At 33.5% G+C, this 8,099-nt stretch overlaps 1 long non-coding RNA gene across 1 annotated transcript; it reads left to right on the top strand.

The window, feature by feature from the left end:
* The first annotated feature begins 2,086 nt into the window (after positions 1 to 2,086).
* On the top strand, positions 2,087 to 6,000 carry LOC137831871 (uncharacterized). The gene is made up of 2 exons (XR_011084492.1): positions 2,087 to 2,729; positions 5,090 to 6,000. It is a non-coding gene; the product is annotated as an uncharacterized lncRNA (long non-coding RNA).
* The last annotated feature ends 2,099 nt before the right edge of the window (positions 6,001 to 8,099 follow it).

Here is an 8,099-nt window from a genome sequence, read left to right as displayed (position 1 = left end):
TTGGCTGGGCACGATTGCTCTCACGGAGCTTGGCCTGCCCTGTTTAGGAAATCCTTCAGAGGCTCTCCCTGCTTCTGCTTTACCCCCAATAGGTCAAAAGGGAAAGGGGGTGGAGCTCGGTTGACGATGAACTGCTCCCTCAACAATGTTGAGAACTGATCAAATGAAGTGATGTGGCCATCTGGGAGACCAATAAACCACCACAGCGTTGTGCCTGTGAATGTGCCCATGAACAGCTTGCAGTGCATGGCGTCTGTTCCTCCCGAGATCATCTCCCGCGGCGCGCTACCCCAAACGTTGTAGATCTCTAGGAAATTCCTCACTGGCCTTGTGTAATTCTTCGTTGCTTGCACGTGACGCATCCAACTCTGCCCTGACCTAGTCTTGCATGAGCGCCTGTTCGGCTTGAACTTCTGCTAAACGCCTCTTCTGGTCAGTTCTGGATGCAACCACTGTCTCCTAGAGAATGTTAACAGTCTCCATGAGTTGTTGTATGGTGAGATTCTCACCTCCTTCTGCTCCTGCGGGACCTTGCCTTGTATTAATCATATAACCTGATAACTCAATCACAACTGTGGATGGGACTTGTTTTATCGGGCCCTCACCGTGGGCGCCAAATGTTCTTGCCAGTTGACCTGGTCGCTGGTTGACTCCGATGACTGGCTATGGTCCCGCCTATCTCCACGGGAATCTGCACTTCCCTTACTTGGACGTGGCTCCGTTGAGACAGAGGGTGCCCTACCTACCTATTGCACTTTGATGATCAAGTCAGTACAAGGCTTATAAGAAACAAGAAGTATATAGTTTCAGTCTTAGAAACAACGTACCTTCACCTGGGATCTCAAGTCCCTTTTATAAACTAGCTTTAGGCTACCTCTTGTAACAACTTTCCCTTACGAAAATCTTATCTCGAGTGAGAGCATATTTAATGGGAGAAGATCTCGCTATAGTGTAAACAATCTTAGCGCTACAACTGCACAAAATCTTATCTCCTTGGAGTGCATATATCTTAATAGAATAACCACCTGGGTACCAACTCATGTACCAACATCCGGGGTCCAATCTGTTTCACGTAGACATACATTCCCTTTCGTGTCATGCATATGACTTTACGTATCATGCATGCGAACTGTTCTATCAAACCCTAGTGCTCTTGGGCTTAGGCTGATAGAGAACGTTTTACTTGTACTTGACCCAAATGCACCCTTAGGCCCTTTAATACATGTTTCGCTGACCTATCAGGCCTTATACGCGAAAGATTACACTAAATGTATGAATGAGATTTAATATGCACATACTTGAGCCCAACCATGTGACACGTCAACTCGACCCAACAAGCCGAGCTGACCTGATTGTCGCAGACACTGATGTCCGAGCACTGAACTCTACGCGCTCTAGTCCAATACACTATCCTTTCATATATAGACAACAATTTTACCTGTAATCGACATCTATAACTTCACTGTAATTTCAAATATTTCGTTGCATTTAAATAAACAACTCATACTCATTGATCTCGTCTATGGAATGTCATCAAACAGTAATTTGGTACTAGTGCAAGTACTCAATTTCATTCCGAGACATTGACATACTTGGTTAATTTGAAAAAGTTCAGATAAATGAATGTGTCTCCCAACATTATTCAAGATTCGTGGGCATAGATGATTGTTCTTCACTATGAAACATTAAACATTCAATCAAACCAATAGAATTGAATCTTAAAAACATGCATTAATAATAATAATAACTCAAAAGATGTTACATTGCTCTCCAATCCCAACAATATAAGTTTAGCAACTCATGATAAATCTTACAATAAAGCTCACAAATGAGTGGCTTAGCACAACAACCGGTGTTATATGTGCCTTCTGGAGCACATATTTTTGAATATTTTGTTTAGATTTTGGTACATATTACATCAATTTTTACAACCAATGTTATATATAATTGACATTTTACATTGCTGAGATTTACATCATGGAACTAGTGTTATATACGTTTTTTTCACTAGTGTTGAGTAGTTTAGATGGTGATGCTCCTACATCACTTGTTCCTCTTCCCGCACCCCTTGCTCATCTTGCTTATTACTCTTCTCACACCATTTTGATGAACCCCATAGCCCATCTCACTCATTACTCTTCACACACCCTTGTTCCTCCTTCACGCACTCCTAGTCCATCTCTCTTTTTTGTCATCGCCCACCCTTGTTCCTCTTTGCACCCGTCACTCCATTCTCCACAGTACAACACAAACTCTCATTCTCACCTCCATTCTCCATCACACACCATTTTTTCACTCATTCACTCTTCCTCGGACTCTCTCATTCTTTTTTTCAACACTCACCAGAGCACCCAACCTACTCCACTCCTGCACACTGACCCCCATTCCGGCCGCCGTATCACCACCGCTGTAGCAACTGCAGCCCCGCCGCATCAGTCGCCACCCAACCGCGCACCAGCACACACCACCCACGTACTCCTCCACGCACCGCACACCAGCGCCTGCTTCACGCTGCCCACACTGGCATCGTCGCCGCCTCCGCCAGCGCACCCTGTACACAGCTGCAGCCAGCCCAACAAGTTTCCTCCGCGTCGCCACCCTCACACTGCTCTACGTTACTGCCACCAACGAACCTGCTCTGCCCCAGTCGCCGCTGAACATCGCACCCGACAGCACCGCGCCGCTGCCACCGCCGTACCGTTAGCTGTTGCCGCCCATCACCATGGCAGGTTTTCCTTTTTTATTGCTAATAAAAAAAAAATTTCTTTTTTTCTTTATTTTTTTTTGTGATATTTTGATACTTTCCACCCACCACAAAATATTAATATTTATAATTAAAAAATTAATAAAAATATTAAAATAATTTTTAAAATTAAAATTTTAAATAATTAAAATATTAATATTTATTAAAATGTAGTGTGGAAAATTAAAAAATTTATAAAAATATTAATATTTATTAAAATATAAGGTGGAGTATGTTTGAAAAAATCATTTTTATTTCCCTATGGTTCTTATATATCACATTTTTTTCTCTCTTTCTACATTCATAATATAACATATTAAAAGGGTGAGTCCCACGTTTTTTTCTTTATTAAAAAAAAATTAAACACCATATTTTTTCTAACCTTATCTGTTCTAACCTGTCCTCTATCATTTTTCTAAATTTCCAAAATTACTTTTATGGATTTACAACTTCAGAATAGTAAATCTAATTAAAAAAAAAAATTTGGAATATAAAATTTAAAATGCATTAAAAATGTGTTCCGGATATCTGGAATATTTCCTGATAAAAAGTTTTATAAGTAATTTTTATTTACACCTCATTATTTTTGTCATTTTAGAGGGATATTTGTGTCATTTTCAATAAGAGGTTGGGTACATGTTAAATTGATATGGTGCAGGGAGCATTTGCCAATTAAATATCACACTTAAAAGCGAGAGCTTCTTCCTGCACCTCTACATTTTTCTTCCTGCACCCTAATATTCTTTGAAATACCGAAATTATCCTTTCACAGTTTTGGATGATTTTGAAATAGGAGTTTTGTAAGTAAAAAATATTTTTGAAATAAGAGTTTTGCAAGCAAAGGGTGTTTCCGGAATAGGAAATCTGAAAGATAAAAAAGTATTCCAGAATAGTTTTTTTATTTCGGTAAATCCGAAATTAATAAAATATGTTGTGGAAAATATGTTTCAAAAATATCCTGAAAGGAACAATTCAGAAGTGATTTTTTAAAATATGTTTCGGCACCCCACTCCGTCGCACCTCTTGTTTTTTTGAAAAAGGGAAAATCCGAGTCCTTTCCAATAACCCAGTGTTCTTTTACTTTGCCACACCCCTGCTGATATTATCACTCCTCACGTTACTCATACTTGCACCACGCTTTTAATGATTGTAGCGCTTTTTGTTAAATAAATTTTTTAGGCCCAATAATTTCACTATTCTCCACCAAAGTTTTCTTATCCACCATCTTTACTAAATAATAAGGCTTGGTCCAATTCTGCAGGCCCCATATTCTACTATTTGCAGCCCCTCTTTTATTTTTATACACCTACCAGCTTTTTTTATTTCTTTAATTCTTTAATTTTAAATTTGAATTTCTAAAATAATTAACTGTACTCTACACATCACATTTTTCTATGAAATAAAAGATAATAAAAACGTAAAATTCCAAAATATATAAAAATTTCAAAAAAAAATATCAACAAGTAAACAAATATTTTATTTAACTAGTTGACTCGTAGAACTACGCGATTCCTGATTTTTTATTATGAAAAATACGTAGAAGCAAGATTCATCATTGTCGAGTTCACTTCTTCAAAATTCTGTTACTTTTTTTTGTCAAAAGTCCAGTTCGTATTGGCACAAATCTTTTTCAAAATTTAACTTTTTAGAACTATGTGATTTTGGATGCGACACGTAGGTACCAAAACCTTTTTTGCACTAATTTATGATAAAAGTGAATATTGTATAGGACAAATAGTTGAGTCAAAATTAAAATGCTTTCTATGTAAGGGAGTTAATGATCATTTTCCAATAATTTGTATTTTAATTTAGAACGGATCTCTCTGATATAAGAATATTTCCAACAACATAGAATAAGCATGTGGATATTTATTGAAATATGAGTCTGACTTATATCATATGATCTTATTAGAACTAGTTTGTCATGGTTGTTGTGTGTGGACTTCTTCTACATGATATGGTAATTGTGGTTCAAGAACACGAATAAAGGGAAAAAGAGATTAGAATCATGCAAAAATGAAATGAATTGCGAAAACCCAATAAGGATTACACACAAAAGGGGAGAGATCAAATCTCAAGCAAATAATACATTAAATGAAAGTAGAATTTTTATTTCTCTATACCGATATATTTTTAACACATAAAGAAGAGAAAAAATGAATCTTATTAAATAGGCATGAAACAGAAATAAGAGAAAATCAAACAAAACATAAATCGGTGAAAACTTAACAACCTTCCTAAAGTGTAGCACCATAAATACTCATTATTCTAAGTTTTAAGTCAGTAGTATTGAAGCTTCCAGGTTAAAGGGGTTTGGTAAAATATCTTCAATTAGTTGATTTGTAGATATATGTGTTGAACCAAGTGATGTTCAATGTTTTGAAGAATCCAAATCCTTTGAAGGATGTTGAAGCCTCTGCTTTGCTTGATGTTGTTGTGCTGGTTTAAGCTTTGTTATGGGGTAGTTTATATGTTGTAATCCACCCTTTGATTAAATCTCAAGCAATTAGCATCTCAATCTTTATGAAAGTAAAATGTTTTTCAAACTAAGTTGAAACAACCGATTGTTTTGTCGAAACAACCAATTGTTTATACTTAGGTGTTTTGAGAAAAATTGAAAACTGTTTTTGAATGGTTGAAACTGTTAAGTACCAAAACAACCGATTGATTCGATGAAATAACCGATTGTTTGTTTTGGAATCATAACAGAAAAACTGTTTTGTGTTTGACTGAGCTTTAAATGCTTTAACTGTATACGCTCCAGTCATTAAATGCTTTGACCAATCTTTTAATGCAATTTAAGAGTTTGTTAAGATTTGATAACAAACTACATCTTTGAATATATTAAGAAAAATAGATTTGAGAATTAAGAATTTTTTGACAAAGTTTTTCTAAAGAGTTTTTCAAAGAGCTGAGCTTGCTAAGAGTTTGTGATTGATCAAGGTGCTGGAAAAGGATTCTACTTGTATTGATTTCAGATATTCATCTGTAACAAGTGTAATCTTTGTACTCTGTTGAACAATTTGTTTCTGTGCTTGCTGAGATTGGTTGTGTGTTCTTGAGGTGTTCAAGATCAGCAATCTTAGTGTTGGCCAAGGATTGTGTGTTTCTTGAGGTGTTCAATGTCATTCTCTTGGTTGTTGTGTAAGTGATCAAGGTGTGGTTGCTTAGTGGATATCCTCAGGGTTTCTGAGAAGACTGGATGTAGCTCTGTATTTGGAGTGAACCAGTATAAACAACTGTGTACAATTTCTCTATCCCTATCTCTTTAAATTCAGTTTTGTCATTTAAAAACTGGTATAAACAACCGATTGTTTCCTTAAAACAACCAATTGTTTTTCCAGCTTTGTGCTTTTGCTTTTTGTTTTGAAAAAATGAATCCTTAATCAAGGTTTTCTAAAATAATTTTCATTCTATGCTTAAAAGTTTACTAAAATCTTTCTTAAACAATTCACCCCCCTTCCCCCCCTCTCGTTTAAGGCCATATATTCTAACCATATGTAGTAGCTGAATGAGTTTGGCTTGAATTTTTCACGAACAACATGACAATCAATTTCAATGTGTTTTATTCTTTCATGTAAGCTAGGATTTTTGAGCTATGTGCCTTGTTGATTGATTATCACAATACACAGAAGCTAGAAGCTGGTGATTGAGTTTTAATACCAAGATAATCCAAGAGATACGTTAACCATTATATCTCAAGTGATTGTAGCAAGAGCACGATACTCTACTCAACGGTCACTCTTCATTCACAACACCACACTCACTCACATATACTCTCACACTCATCCCTACTCCCACTCCAAAAAAAAAAGACAAGAAAGTGAGCAAATCATTTCAACAATGAAAAAGGCTATGTGAATAATGCTCAAGATCAACTTGTTTCTAGAAGAAAAATGGCAAGTAGAATGGAGTAATTTTTTCTTTCTTTTCCTTCTCACTTTACTCAAAATCTCCTTCTAGCACCAAATAATAAGGAAATATGCCACATCTATATTTAGGTCTTCTTCGCATGCTATGCCAGCCACCAACAATCACCACGCCACACACGTTGTAGGAGTTGAAGTCGTAGTCAACAACAATAAAAGAAATGAGATATTTTCTATGCAACTGGCACCAATTCAAATTTGAGCATATGTTGTTGCACCAGGGGTACAACCACATCAAATTATATATATTTACACATGAAGAACAAACACATTAGACAGAGTTCAGAGCCTACAAACACCACTACAAGAAAATTTACTATTATCTATTAATAATTACCTATGAATTTAGATCAAAAGATAAATTAGGACTCACATACATATTTTACATATAATAATTACCTATAAATTTGGATCAAAAGATGAATTAGGACTCACCTACATATTTTACATATAATAATTACCTATGAATTTGGATCAAAAGATAAATTAGGACTCACATACATATTTTACATATAAATTACTACTTATAGGTAAAATCAAGTTATCAATGAATTTTTTCAGATAAAACAGTGAAGTAGTTTGACGATAATAATCCATAGATAAAAATCCATATATGATTTTGATAATTGGATCGATAAATGAATAAATAAAGTTATTTATTATCAACTAATTTTACATACAGATTATAATAATAATAATAATAATAATAATAATAATAATAATAATCAATAATATTAATATTACTAAAATTAATATTATTAAAAATAATATTAATAATAAAAATATTAATAATAATGTTATTAATAGTAATAATAATAATAATTTATATAATATAAACAACATTAATCGTATTTACTTATTAATGTTATTAGTTCATAATATTAATAATAATATTAAAAAAAATATTATTAGTATTAATAATACTATTAATATTAATATTAATATTATTATTACTATTATTATATTAGTATTCTTATTAACTTTACTATTAACAGTATTAATATTAACAATGTAATAATTATTATTTTTATTTAATATTCTTAGTAATGTTATTAATATTATTATTAATAATATTAATATTATGTTTAATATTAATATATTTTTTAATATTAAAATTATTTTTAATTTTATTATTAACATGATTGATTTTATTATTAATTTTATTAATAATAATAATATTCATATAAATTGATAATATGTGTCATCTTATAAAGTTTTCACAAGTTCACTTAATCAATAGAAAAACAATATGTAATAGTCAAGTCATGGTATTCATACTCATGAATTTTAGAGGACTTTCTCTCCTTCATGAAGATGACATTGTTTACTGTAATTTGAAATTAGATAATCTCTTTTTTTAATCCTCTAGTTGCAGATGTTCTACACTCATTGAAATCACGGATTTAGACTTGTAATGACAATAAAAA

The sequence above is a fragment of the Phaseolus vulgaris genome, chromosome 11, assembly GCF_000499845.2.
Source record: "Phaseolus vulgaris cultivar G19833 chromosome 11, P. vulgaris v2.0, whole genome shotgun sequence".
NCBI lineage: Eukaryota > Viridiplantae > Streptophyta > Magnoliopsida > Fabales > Fabaceae > Phaseolus > Phaseolus vulgaris.
This window is presented reverse-complemented; position numbering and strand designations above follow the sequence as displayed.